Raw genomic sequence first — 15514 nt, forward strand, 5'->3', positions numbered from 1 at the left:
CACAGGGATACCTTCCTGATTATCACTAATATTTTTAGGATTGAATACAGGTCTTACACAGAGTAATGTTCATGTTTTTTATTAGTGTATTACTTATACAAAGCAAGGGACCTTATCAAGACATTTATACATACATAATATACTTTAGTTATATTTAATCCTTTTGTTATCCTTTCTTACCCTTTGTCCTAGTTGGGCTTCTATTGCTGTGATAAGACCCACAGCCAAAGCAATTCAGGGAATAAAGAGTTGATTTCTGCTTGTGGCTCACATAAAAAAGGGAAGGCAGGGCAGGAACTCAAGATGGAACTGAGGCCGAGGTCATGGAGGAGTGCTGCTTACTGGCTTGCTCTGGCTTGCTTAGCTAACTATATCACAGGTTCACCTTCTCAGGGATGGTACTACCCACAGTGGTCTGGGCCCCACTTTACCAATTAGCAATTAAGAAAATTCCTTAGAGACATATACCCACAGGCTCATCCGCTGTAGGCATTTTCTCAAGTGAGTTCCCTGGCTTGTGTCAAGTTGACACAAAATTGACCAACATAACTAAGTCCTCCTTGTCAACTTGGCACACAAACATGGTATTATTAAACACTAACCTTTCTCTTTTGTATCTCATGTATTTAAAGAAGCTATTGAGGTAAACACACTTGATGATCTGTATTAACCCCTTGTAAGGAGCAAGGAGTTTAATGACTACACATAAAGCTTTTGATAATTGTGTCGGGGAGGAGCATACTGATGCTAGCTGGTACTTCCAGCATCCTGTGATAAAGTGAAAAAGGCAAAGAATGAGTCTGTGATAAAATTCACTGGCCTCAGATGCACATAAACAGCCTAAAAGTTTCTAAGTGTGCCCTGGAAGAGGATCTTCTGCCCAGTGGCCGTAAGACTCAAGTTGTTGAAAATCAAACCCAAGCCCTCAGTATAAGGTTGGTTGAATTACAATGAAAATTCAAGGCTCAGGCTCTGAGGGTGTGAGCAGTTAAAAGTAAGGACACTGATTGACAAAGAGTGGACTTTTGTAACTTCTGATGAATAATTTTGGTTTTCAGCATGACTATAATAACCAAAATGCAAGCAGCTGTGAGGAATTTTCTTCATCTGATTATTTGAGGAAGGCCTCACTCCTCACTAGTATCAATATCTGTCCTAGCTAGGTTTTCTATTGCTGTGATAAACCATATGACCAAAAGCATCTTAAGGAGGAAAGGGCTTATACAACTTTATAGCTCGATCTATTGTGGAAAAAAAGACAGGACAGGAAACTCAATGCAGCGGTCGAAACAAAGGCCGTGGAGGAGAGCTGCTTACTGGGTTACCGTCCATGGCTTATGAAGTCTACTTTCTTATGTAACACAGGACCACCTCCCCAAGGGTAGCACTACCCACAGTGGGCTGGGCCTATCTCACATTACACATTAATCCCATCTCACATCAATCACTTATCAAGAAAATATCCCAGTCTTCTTTGTAGGCCAGTCTAATGAAGGCAATTTATCAACTGAAATTCCCTCTTTCTAGACCCTAGTTCATATCAATTTTACAAAAAAACTAACCTGCATTTCCTCCCATATCTCTAAAGGGACTCCTTTTCCTTTAGTAGAATAGATACCTTTCTAGGACTGGCTTGCTTCACTTAGCACAACAACCTCTGGGATATGGGAAGAAAGAAAAAGAAATCAAGCCACAGTACCTGTAGTTATCACTGATAACACCATGGTTTCTTTATGGTCTTTTATGGTAGAAAGTTTAATGTTTTTACATTAAATTTTACTAAAGGCTGGTATGGTATATACATTGTGTATGTATATATGCAAAACAAAGGGGAAGAGTAAATAATAAACCCTCAACAAACTTCAGCAAACGTCACAGCAGTTTTGTCACCTAAACAGTAGTCCTCTTGTCTGTGCTTTGTTTTCTGTATTGTAGTAATCTCAGGTCAGTTATAGTCTGAAAACATTAGTGAAACATTAAATTAGAAGTAAATATTTAAGGATTTTCAAATTGTAGGTGATTCTGAGCAGTATGATGAAATCTCTGAATGTTCTACTCCATCCTAGCTGGGACAGATCATATTTTCATCCAGTATGCTGACTCAGTATGTTCTGCTTGCCATCAGTAACATAGTAGCTTCTTGGATTGCTCGATTTTTTTTAAATCCCCTCTTCCCTCAAGTGGGGTTTCTCTATGTACCCCTGACTGTCCTGAAACTCATGTTGTAGACCAGACTGGCCTCGAACTTACAGAGATCCTCCTGCCTTTACCTCCTGAGGCCATGAATGAGTACTATGGTGTTTAAAGGCATGCGCCACCACTGCCCCATAGTAGCTACTTGGTTAGCAGATTCACTCTCATGGTATCCCAGTGTTTGTGTTTGGTTATACTAGAAGCAGCCTCACACTATGTCAGAGTATCTTTGTCTCTGACCTGACTTCATCTCACTAGGTAGGGACAGTACCATCTGATTCATCTCAGAAAGGGTGAGTAAGGTAAAATTAAATGTTTTGAGAGACTATGTTTGTGTGATGTTTCTACAGTATATTGTTATACTTCTCCAACTTTAATTTATAAATTTCCACTTTTACACAGAAATGTGTGTAAAGAAATGAACATAGAATGTATTATTTGGCAGCACCTGCAGTTTTGGCGCCCGCTGGGGGACAAGGAGGTACTACTGAATTCTCACACACTTCCTAAGATGATTTTCAGGCAAACTTAATGATACCATAGCAATTCATGTTTCCATGCTTAGCACATATGTCAGAAAGATAAGTGCTCAACTGAGCAAAACATATCAATGTGCACATTTTATACAGGCTTTAAAACAGGTCAGAGAAGTCAAAGCCTGTCTTCCTCTGTGGTGGAGGCTGTTACATGTTTCCCTTCTTCATTAGTGCATATTGACGTCATTCCTCAATGTTCTTTGTACTTTGGTACAGGCAGTCATGTGACGTTGGTCTGACCAATAGGAGATGGTTAGAGGCTCAGTGCCCTTTCCAGATGTAGTTTTTGAAGCCTTTCTAGGTGGGGTCCTCTTTTCCTTTGTCAGTTGGTTACACATTCCTGCCCAGCACATAGAGCACTATTAACCTGGGTCTTTGGTACAGATGCTTTACCCAACCCCACGGTTGCTGAAGGATACCCCGGAACTAAGGTGTGATATAAAGTAAACTCTTTTCAATGTGTTAAGTCATTACCACTTTGGAGTTTGTTATTGATGCTTGGGCGACCTTGGCTAAGTAGCAAGCAGCAAGGTTCTCAAAGAGGAAGATGGCTTGCTTTCTCTTTAGAAGACTCAGTAGCAATCATTTTGGTCTCCCCCCCCCCCCATAAGGTTCTTGTCATATATGCATCCTCATTGTTTTAGTGATAAAGCAGTCATATAAAGATCTCAAACAAAATGTGTTAAATAAAACACAGATAGTGGACCTTGTGGCTTCCTTTGACTGCTGCTGTTGTGGGTGACTGGTGTGTCTCATCACCTTGACTTAGGTGCCGCGAAGGCATTATATCACAGTGGAGTTCAGTGGCCTCTGCCTGCTAGTGGGACCCTACCTCTCAGAGTCTCAGTCTCCTAAGGGTGTCTCCTGGAGGACCGCTGTGACGCTCAGCTGTCACCTCCACATGTAGGACAAGATTAATATACCGGTGACTCTGTCAGATGAAGTACTCCATGCTCTACCCACAAAGGCAGAGCCTGCTTTGCTCCTCTGGTTCTGAAGACACATGGTAGAGGATATTTAAATAGCTAAGCAAAGAACACAACTTACACAAAACTTCTGGAAATTGCAGTTCAAATAAGCCTTAGGAGTACACTCAAAGCCCTCAAGGAAACACAAACGAAACAACTGGAATGTTGTTCCATTGCGTTTCTTCTTTGAACTGAGAAGGGGGCAGAACGCTCTGAAGTGAGAAAGTCACGCCATCTGCGGCACTTTCCGGGGCCCCACCCCTGGAGGCAGCTGCTGGGTTTGTTGGACACCTGGGCCTCTAGAGCCTCTGCTTCCCAGCAGTCCATCACACACACACACACACACACACACACACACACACACAGTGTGAACACTCAGGAGACACCCGTGGCTCTCTTGGCTTTACCCACAAAGGCCACAATACACAGGACTCCAAGAGAGCATGGAGTACTTTTGTTGGAGGAAGTCAGGACTCTGGAAAACCAGAGCAGAGCAGTGACAAATTGGGTTACTGCATAGTTTGAGATGATTCTTCCTTAGTGGGAGGCCCACTTTGTCACATTTCTGGTGTAAAGTTAAAATATACTATGTTCCGTTTCTCCATTGGCTTCTTCACATAACTAGTCCTTAAACCTCTTACCTGAACCATAGAGTACTTTTCATTGCTTTTGCTTCGTTATAACTGTTTCGGCATAAATTCTGGAAAGCAAAATAAACCAGTGACATGTTATAGCTGAAGGGGGAAGGCACTTCATAGTTAGGACTTAGGTTATATATCATACACGTCATTCTCAGATTTCTGAAAAAGATTGGGTCCAAAAGAAAGCATACCACTGAGTTACAGTCTAATTTCAGAGTAGAGATGCCTGTTTACAAATGAGGCCGACAGGATAGAGAGATACCTTCAGCACTGTACAGGGGCTTCAAGCCAGTACCTCAACAAGACCCCGACGGCTAATGTTCTTCCTACTTTTCACAGTGAATTTCTTTACATGGCTCTTATAGAGAAAAGTGTGTCTGTTCTTGGTGTGTAGTTTGGAATTCTCACGGCTCCGATCCAGAATGTAAATACTCTACCCTCCGGAATCAAGCCCTGAAGCTTTGCTAGTATCTGATTTTCATCAGCATGCCTTGATTTGTCTACTGAAAAGTTCATACATGTTGAATTGTAGTGCACACCCTTTTGTGAGTCTCACCACAGGTTTTGGTGCTTTGGAGAATTTCAAACCTCTGAAGAAATTGCATCCTGCCTGTAGTGACTCCCCTCCCCGCACATTGAATCAAGGCTTTTTATGAAGCAACTTGGCAATCCTTCCTGTACCAGGTGAAAGCATCATCCTTAACCTCACCCTGACCTAGGAATTTACTATGGCTAGTGGAGTGAAGAGTGAGTTCTCTGTCTCTGTCTTTCTGTCTCTCTGTCTCTGTCTCTGTCTCTCTCTCTCTCTCTCTCTCTCTCTCTCTCTCTCTCTGTGTGTGTGTGTGTGTGTGTTTTGCTTTTTCCACGCTAATAATCTATGGTTGGATTAACCAGGGATTTAGCCTCCTCTGAACTCCAGTTACTGAGCAAACACAACCCATCTCCAGAAACAGAGCCGCTGTGTCTGATCAGAAACACAGAAGGAAGCCTAGTCAACCCAGAAGACCACCCAGATGAGCCTAGTCTAAATAGAATAACAAGCTAAATAAATAATTGTTGTATTTGGGGTAGCTCAACCCAGAGCGCTGTTCAGGGTGCCTTACTTCAGATACTTCAGTGTGTACCTCTGAAGAACACAGAGATTCTACTTCATCACAATACAATTCTCATACTAAAGACATTCTGCTTCAGTACCATATCATTTAATTTATAACACAACCTTACGTTCCAATAGTTTGTACAGCGTCTGCCACGCTTTTCTTTTCCATTTAGAAGTCAGGTGAAAACTACGAGTCACATGACAATTGTCATTATTCTATTTCTGTACAACTTTTAGTCCTGAACAGTTCCTGCTCTCCCTGCTCCCCTTCTTGTGTCATTGATGTTAAATATGAGTAGTCAATTTTGTGGCATGACCTTCATTTTACACTCATACGGTTGCTTCTCCAGGACCAGTTTCATATTGGGCACTTTGAGGAGGAATTCAACCCCAGTAATTCTGTCTTCTCCTGAAGACATCACATGGGGTCTGTGATGTTGGTTTGACCAGTTGTAGGGGAAATAGTACCCAAGTTATAGAGGACCAAAGTCATTTTGTGAGGTTGAATTGGAAGAGTTGCTGATGAAGAATATATTTTTTGAAAGTGAAAAGAGAGGAATTGTGAATTCATCTGCTTTTCTGGGAATGTACTTCATTTTCTTCCAAGATGCTTGTTAGCCTTGTCCAGGCTCCTTCAGGGCAGTGGGTTGGATCATCAGAAAGGCAAAGTGTCCTCAGCATGAACTCTATGAATCAGTTATTTTGTTGGTTCTAATCAAAGGTTATTATCAATAGTAATAATAAATTGGCCTTAACGTCTTTGTTTATTTTTGGAAGCAACTGAGACTGTATATGTTAGACAAAAGAGAAAGTTGTTACTAATCCCAGTTATCGTCAGAGATTTTAAAAAGCAATTCATATTTATGGTGTGTTTTTTTAAAGCAAGAGTTCTAAATACACCTTATGAAAGTTAAGAAGAACTCAGTCAAATAAGAAAAAAAAATGAAACAGTAGCCCAAGTTGGAAAAGTTAACTCTTCTCTAACAGCAAAATCAGCTGAAATAATCTTCTCCATGACTACAAGCAAGGTCAGATCTAAAACAAAGCTAACACCGCTTCCTCTGCGCTTAGAGGTGGATTTAACCCAGTAGTTCCTCAGCACCACGACGCCACATCTGAGATGTCTCCCCTCAAAATAGCATTGCAACTTACTGGCTCTAACATCTTTACTAATAAACACAAGATCTCATCATCTAGGCTGTGGTGAGGATTTCACAATGACGGAGGGTGTGGTGCCTCATTTGCGAGCCAGATGTGTCTGAGCTAAAATCGGAAGATTCCCCTCATAAACTAACTCTCGGCAGGATGATGAATGTGAGCTGAGCAGTAGCCTTACGGAGGGATGCTCCCGTCAGTGTTGTCAGTAAACCTTTGAAATGTGGGGAGGTTGTCATCCTTAAAGGTCGGGACTTTCTCCTTTATTTACCTTGATCTTACTACATGGGTCTTGAAAGCATAGTTCAGTGAATAATTGCTGGCTTTATGTGTAATTAGTTTAAAAAAGTAGGGCTTTGCTCCAGTGTGGGTCTCTGTCTCTATCTCCATCCATCACCAGATGAAGGTTCTATGATGATATGCAAGATATTCGTCAGTATTGCTATAGGATAGGGTCATTTCAGGTTCCCTATCCTCAGCTGCCCAAGGAACTAACTGGGGACCTTGGCTTGGGCATCTGGGAGCCACTCTAGGTTCAAGTCTCTTGCCAACTCTAAGGTGGCTCCCTCAACTAAGAATTGTGCTTCCGTGCTCCCCAATCCAACCTTCCTTTATCCCAATCCTCCTTTTTCCCCAAGTTCCCCCCATTCTCCCCTTCTCCCTGGACTGAGCTCCCAAGGTCCCAATGAGGAGCAGAAGGAGGGAGAACATGGGCAAAGAAGTCGGGACCACAAGGGGTGCACCCACCCACTGAGACAGTGGAGCTGATCTATTGGGAGCTCACCAAGGCCAGCTGGACTGTGACTGAAAAAGCATGGGATAAAACTGGACTCTCTGAGCATGGCGAACAATGAGGGCTGATGAGAAGCCAAGGACAATGGCAAGGGGTTTTGAACCTACGTAATGTGCTGGCTTTGTGGGAGCCTAGCCAGTTTGGATGTTCACCTTCCTAGAAATGGATGGAGAGGGGAGGACCTAGGACTTACCACAGGGCAGGGAACCCTGATTGCTCTTTGGACTGGAGAGGGATGGGGAGAGGAGTGGGGGGAGGGGGAGAAGGGTGGAAGGAGGGGGAGAAGGGTGGGAGGAGGGGGAGGGAAATGGGAGGCTGGGAGGAGGTGGAAACTTGTTTTTTTTCTCCTTTTCTCAATAAAAAATGGAAAAAAATATTTATGCCATATTAAAAACCTTCTGATAATGAAAAAAAATAAAATAAAAAGAAAAGTGGCAGCCACTGACATTGAAAAAAAAAAGTAGGGCTTTCCAATATATATTTTATTTGGAGAGGGTCAAGAAAATAAAATAATACTTTCAAGGTGTATCTCAGTTGTTCACAAAAATGGAAGGATAAGCTAGTTTCACAATTTGTGTGTGTCTGTGCTTGTGTCTGCATGGTGTATGTTTGTGTGGAGGTATGTGTTTGTATGTGTACGTGGGTGCTTGTATGTGGTGTGTGTTTATGTGTGTGTATGAAGCATATGGCAGTGATATAAAGCATAGTAATTTTAGAAAATAATTTATTTGTAGTACTCAGAGAAGAGACACTCATAACAGCCCCCAAACTCCAAGACTTAATTAAGCTTATTTCTTGGTATTCCATAATTTTTGCAAAACATTATATGGAAAGATGTGTAAGCCAGAACTCAGAGGCAGTGCCTAGGTAGAAGGACAGTTAGGAGATAGAGACATCTTGCATACCTAGAAGGGAAAGAAAATGTGTGTTGAATATATGGTACCTTAAACATATATATTTATGTGTATATATGAATATGCATAGAGCCATACATATTTAGAAGTTTTTATAGTCTAAAGGCATGACTGAATTACTATTGTACATGGTTATTAAAATCTTGTAAAAGAAGTCTTTTAAAAGTGTCAGTATATTCTTTTATATGGTTATCATAGATTATTTAGTTTAATTGCTGTTTGGACACTAATGTTGTATAAAATTGACTTCATTAAAATACTATTAAGATGAAAAAGCCCAACTAAACAAGTGCTTATAAGAACAAAAGGACACATGTAAGAATATCCATAGCAGCTCTTTTCAGAATCGTGCACAGCTGGGAGCAATCCAGATGTATATATCAATTTTAGAATGGATAAACACTTCAATATAACCACACAGTGTAATACCAATTGTCATTGTAAATGAATGAGCAGTTGGCTTCTCCATGGGACAATATGTGTGATTTTCACAGACTTAGTGTTTAATGGAAAAGTCATACATCAGAATACATTTGGTATATTCTGCTTATGTGAAATTCAAGAAAAAGTATAGCAAATTGGGAAATGAGAGGTAAGAATAGGCCTTGAAGGGCGCTGTAACTGGTTTGGGCTACCAAGAAACTTTCTGAGTACTCTACAAGTTTCATGTCCTGTTCTGAGTGCTGATGCATCTATATGTGAAAATCAGGTGAGTTGTCCACCAGATCTGGGCATTGCGTACACATAAAGTTTGGCTTTAATTTGTAGAAATGTTGGTAAAAAAATACTCTTGAGATGCATGGCTGAAGATGGAGTTTGGTTGTTCTTTCTTAGCTCTTTATGATAGAATAAGCATGTCATACATTTAAAAATGCTAATTTGAATGAAATGGCATTTTCCTGAAAATGTGTCATCCCTGTCTCGATAATCTGATAATGTAGATGAGGGATATTGCCTGATGGTGTTAGCGTCTGATGCTGTTGGTGATGACTGATCTGTCAGAGGATGACCGACCAAGTGCTGAATCATGATTAGAATACTCACTTATTGTTTGGGTAACAAAATAACTTATTTAGCATTGACTGTATAAAATCTAAAGTCAAACATGGGTATAACTGAAGACGTTCCAGGAACCATGGGCTTGAAAATGATTCTCAGTAAGATTCTTTATCTTGTAAAATGTTTTTAGGATAATTAAGTGATAATTCAGTTATCAGATAATGAATAAATAAGTGTGGGACTGAGGTAGAGCTCAGAGGTAGAATGCTGGCTTAGCATGTTAGAAGTCTTGGATTTGATTCTCAGGAGCATTTGGAAGAATTAAAAAATTAATTCCAATATATTCTCAGAGATTTTTGGTAGTTTATGGATAATCATAATATGTATCCTATTGCAAATATTATATATTACTGTCTTGGAGTTTTATTGCTATAAAGAGATACCGTGACCAGGCAACTATTATAATAGAAAACATTTAACTGGGAACTTGCTTAGAGTTTCAGAGGGTTAGTCGTTATCATCATGGTGGAGAGCATTCCAGCAGGCAGACAAGCACGGTGCAGAGGAATACCTGAGACCTACTTCTCTATCTTCAGGCAACAGGCAGAGAGAGAGAGAGAGAGAGAGAGAGAGAGAGAGAGAGAGAGAGAGAGTCAAACACTGGGCCGAAGTGGGCTTTTGATACCTCAAACCCCACCATTAGCAACATGGCCACACCTCCTCCAACAAGGCCAACTTTCAAACCCTTTTCAAAGGGTTAGCAAACTTATAATACCAAGCTTCTAAACACATAAGCCTGGGGGGGGGGGCACTCTCAAACCACCACAATGACATAGGTCCTGCTTTATTAATGTTACTAAACAAAACCAATAGTGTATGGGGCTGGAGAGATGGCTCAGTGGTTCAGAAAACTGGTTGCTCTCTCAGAGGGCAAGGATTGATTCCCAGCATTCACTCAGCTGCTCACAATCCTTTAAAAAATGCATTCCTAGGGAATTCAATGCCCTCTTCGGGCCTCTGTAGGCACTGCATATACGTGGTGACCAGCTCTACATGAAAGACAAAGCATATGTACATCTGGAATTTTTAAAAAATCAAAAAAAATGTCTGGGACATTAAAAGAAACACAACAAAATCTTGCCAGTTTACCTAAAAATTTATTTTATCTTTTAAAATAAATTTATTTATTTATTTTACATCCTGGCTACAATTTCCCCTCCCTCTTCTCCTCCCAGTCCTTCCCCCAATTCCCTCCTGTTTCCCCACCCCAATCCACTCCATTTTTGTTCACAAAAGGACAGGTCTCCCATGAGTATCAATAAAACATGGCATATCAAATTTCAGTAAGATTAAATACCTCCCCATGTATTAAGGCTGGGCAAGGCAACCCAGTATGCGGAGTAGGGTCCCAAAAGTCAGAAAAAAAAGTCAGAGACAGCTCCTGTTCCCACTCTTAAGAGTTCCTCAGGAGAACTAAGCTACACAACCGTGACATATATGCAGAAGGCCTAGGTCAGTTGCATGCAGGTTCCTGGTTGTTGGTTCATCCTCTGTGAGTCCTAATGAGCCTAGATTAGTTGATTTTGTGAGTTTTCTTGTGATGTCCTTGATTGCTCTGGCTCCTATAATCCTTTCTCCCCCTTTACTGCAGTTTCTCAAGATCCCCTAATATTTGACCGTGGGTCTGAATCTGTTTCCATCAGTTACTGGATGAAGCCTCTCTGATGACAGTTGGGCTAGGCACTAATCTATGTATATAACAGAATATCATTAGGTATTATTACAGTAACATGTTTTTCCTCCAATCATGTTTGATTCTATTCTAGGTTTCTGGGTCATTCAGCCTGTGGGTCCTGGTGTGCCAGGCAATGTAAAGGGTAGGGTTACTCTCCTGGCATTGGTTTTAGGCTAGACCAGTCATTGGCTGGCCACTCCCTCAATCACTAGGCCTCCCTCACCCCAGCCCATCCCATAGATAGGATAAACTATAAGTCAAAGATTATGTAGCTGGGTTGAAAATCAAACATTTGAAAACACCCCTCTCCACACACACACATGCACACCCCTTCAGGTGAGTTTTGGTTAGACTTCTTGGCTGGTCCAAGGTAGACTATAGGTTTCAAGTCTGTTCATTTGTGCCTGCATCTCAGGACAACATAGACACAATAATAACTTCCTAAGCTAGGGCTTCATGGTGGAGGGTGGACATTCTAAGATGTCTCTCCACCCATATAAGCATGTTTAAAGCTTCAGCTTGTATCACATTTTTATATAACTGCTGACAAAAGTACCATGAGAAAGTCCAACATCAGCACATTGGGCAAGCAGAAGACTGGATTCAAGGGATTCTCTCTGTAACAGGAAAGACTATTTTTATGTAACAAGCCTGTGGTAGTTTACATGATAAATGTCTTTTTAGGCTCAGAAGTTTGAACACTTGGGCCCCGAGTGGTCTCCCTGTTTGAGAAGGTTTAGGAGGTGTGATCTTGTTGGAGGAAGTGCATCACTGGAGATGGGCTTTGAGAGTTAACAGCTGTACCCTACTTCCAATTCACTTTCTCTGAATCAGGCTTCTGGTTTAGGATGTGATTTCTCAGCTTCCTGCTCCTGCTGTTATGCCTGCGGCTCACTGCCATGCGCTCCTGCAAAGATGGACTCTCATCTTCCTAGAACCATAAGCCAAAATTAATGTTTCTTCCCAAAAGTTGCCTTGGCCATGGTATTTTATCACAGCAACAGAAAATTGACTAATACAAAGCAATCCTAAAACTTAATATCTTAAAACAAAATGTTCCACAAGTTTATGAGAGACTTGAGTAATTTTGCTGATCTCAACTGGTTTCGCTCATAATCGGGGGTGAGTAGGCTAGGTATTGTTGGGCCTCAGACAATCTCAACTGGATCCACACAACTCTGCTACCAGTGGTAGCTCATTTCTATTGGGTTAGCTTAGACTTTTTTTTTTTTTTGAGCGATGTTCAATAGGAAGGCAGAGATCTCTTGAGTTTAGGTTCAGATTACGCTGTATTCTGAGACCTACAGCAGTCACAAAAAGTAGGCCAGATTCACAGTAAGAGCAAATAGCACCTGGTTCGTGATGGGAAGAACTGTGAAGAAAGAGAGGAGGAGGAGTGGTGAGTGCTTTCATTGTCTACCATAATGAAGAACTAACTGATGGGGTAAGTGTCAGTCAAGGGCAGAAGACTGATATCCCAGTTCCATTGATCAGGCAGAGAGTAAATTCACCTCTATTTACTTCCCTGGGTTTCAGCTCCCAGAGCACAAACAGACTTCTTAGCTCGTAATTATATTGCTCAATTCCTTATAACCAATTCCTGCCTATATCTATGCCACCAGTGTTGATATCTATAGCTATGGCTTCTAACCATGTACACATCCTGTTGGCTGTCTCTCTAGATAACCTTCCCACATCATGTGACTTTTTTTTTGGGCAGCGGCGCGCATGTAGAATCAATGGCATGTCAGTGCTGACTCTTGACCTTGAGAAAGATTGTGTGATTCTTGAAACTTTGCCCTGGGGCATCTATGGTCTCAAAAGGGATGAAAGACGTGTGGAACTGACTTCAGTAACAAGTGTTTTTGGAAACTATGAAAACCAAGGCAACCCCTTTTGGGCAGGAGACAACAAAACTATCCTGATGAAGCCTGGTGCCTTTGGGCCCAGGGATAGCCTCTGCCATCTCCCATCACATACTGCTATTCTTCCTGCCAGGTTCCAGGGAAGATGGCCCTGGGCTAATGAATGCACCTCACTGCTTCTCAGACAGGTTATCTTAGGCCTATTCTGATTTCAGACCTCTAACCTACCAACTACATCTCTCAATTCCACAATGGAATTAATTTGCCTTGAAAGAAAGCACCACCCTACAAGGATAAATATATTTTGCTCACACCCCTAGCACACAAAGCAAATACCTTCTCACACAATGCACTGTTAAAGTTGTAAAAGTGGTCCCCAGCAATATTTCTGTGCCCAAGTGATTTTTTTTTTAATTTCACAAATGACTAGACTAGACACTTGAAAAAGTCAACAGGGGATCCTGGAAATAGCGAAGGAAAACTGTAAGCTGCAGATGTGAAATGATTGAATCCAAATAGCTCATACAGGCCGAACAGTTCGGACCTCTGAGACGTCCCTGTCACCTGTCTCCCTTCAAAGATGGGATATTCTATTGAGAAAGCAATTGGGTGATTTTAGACTTGCAATTAAAGCACCTGAAAGAAAGCCTGGGTGATCCAAATGCAATCAGCACCCAAAAGACTGAAAAGTCTGTCTTTGAACTTAATCGGGTAATATTATGTGAGCTATATTCATGAGGAGTCTTAGAAGTGTCGGAGCATTGTTAAGTCTTGTGAAAAGAGGCTTTGTGAAGCTGTGTTTGGTGAGATCTGCTGTAACAACTGCTTGCACACTTTTGAGCCTGTGGAGCCTTCATTTATTGTAGTTTCAAACTGAATTTAAGGAATTGGGTCAAAAATTGTTTCAAAAATTCTTACTGTTTTTTTTCCATCTTTTACTCTGAACCACCCAGCTCCCATTCCTCCTCCAAAGTTTAAAAAGATGGTTTGACAGTACAAATTGCCTTTTTTGTTTTCCATCTAGCAGAGGTTGTGGTTTTTATAGGCATATAAATTATTTTCTAACTTAATTCCCTACAAGTTGTGGCATTAAGAGAAATAGGCATTGGTCATTAAAATGTATGCTAAATTGCTCCTACCTAAAACTGTCGCTATTTTCAATAGTAGCTGAGTCAGATAACTGCTTTGTCATAATTGCGGCCATTGTTATTGATAAAGATACCTCTTATTAAAGTAGATGATTATTCCAAGTGCTCTGAGACAGCTGGAAAATGTGAACTCTTCCAGTATCTGCACAAGATCCTAAAGTCTTGTCTTTGAACAGTAAGATGGGTGTTTGTATTCCAGATCCAGACATAAGTACCTTTATGATGGCAGAGATTTCACTACATTTTAATTTACCCATAAGCTTTAAAGAGAGGGTTCAAATTGGCATTACCAACATACTAGCAACCTCTGTACCATAGTTTTTCCTTCAAACTGGAGGTGATAATGGTTTCTTCTGGGTGTTGTATGCATTAATTCAGTTAGACTCTACTCTGAAACCAAGACAGTAACATCCCACACATTGGTCCATCTTATCGCATCTAGTTACTGTATATATAATTTGGCTAGTGATTATGAGTGAAAATTCTCATAAGATTGATCTTTTCTAGAATTCAAAGAATAAGCCTAATATTTTCATTAGCTGAGGGAGTCCAACAAAACTTAGTCAACACACAATCCTCTGTTACAGTGAAATAGCAGTGCCGCCCTGACTTCTGAGAGCCAACTGTTAAATTTCCTGAATGTTCCCAAGCTTCTTTTTAAATTCATCCATTGTTCAGAATTAAATACAAAAAGTGTACAATTACATAAATTATATGAAGAGCAAAGGTCATACCCATATTATGGGTATTACTTTACATTTTGTGATTACCTGTGCTCTTGAACATCGTATTTATTAGCTGCTGTGTTTGCACACACTGTTGCAATGCTCCACATAGCTTCCTAACACTGTGTTTAGGGGTACATTGTTGAAAGTCTGAAACAAGCCACAGGAGATTCAGACAGCTGTACCTCAGCAGTCAGTAGTGTCACCAGCCATGGCTCGAAGCCTCTTCTCTTGTGTACCTTATAGAACAATTTACCAGATATGTGTCGACACACTCTGACTGTTTTAGACCTGCAGGTGGACTATGGCCAGGAAGGGTTTCAGAGCAGGTTAAAGTCATCTTGGTGAGATATTTCTGAGCACTGACAGTGAAAGATCTGGTTCTAGTTCTTCTCATTGCCCTTTCTTTCTTCTTTCTTTCTTTCTTTCTTTCTTTCTTTCTTTCAATTACTGATTTATTTATTTTACATACTGTCTGCAGTTTTCACTCCTTCCTTTCATCTCAGTTACCATCCCACCTCCCCTCTGCTTCCCTCCTCATCCACTCCTCCATTTCTATTCAGAAAAGGGCAGGCCTACCATGGGTATAGACAAAGCATGGCATATCAAGTTATAGTAAGACTAAGCACCTCACCTTGTGTTAAGGCTGGGTAAGGCAATCCAGTATGAGGAACAGAGTCCCAAAAAAACAACCAAGGAGTCAGAAACAGCCCCTGCTTCAACTGTTAGGAGTCCCACAAGAT

The sequence above is a fragment of the Microtus oregoni genome, unplaced genomic scaffold, assembly GCF_018167655.1.
Source record: "Microtus oregoni isolate MIOR12 unplaced genomic scaffold, Mior012 000020F_ref0000438, whole genome shotgun sequence".
Taxonomy (NCBI): Eukaryota; Metazoa; Chordata; class Mammalia; order Rodentia; family Cricetidae; genus Microtus; species Microtus oregoni.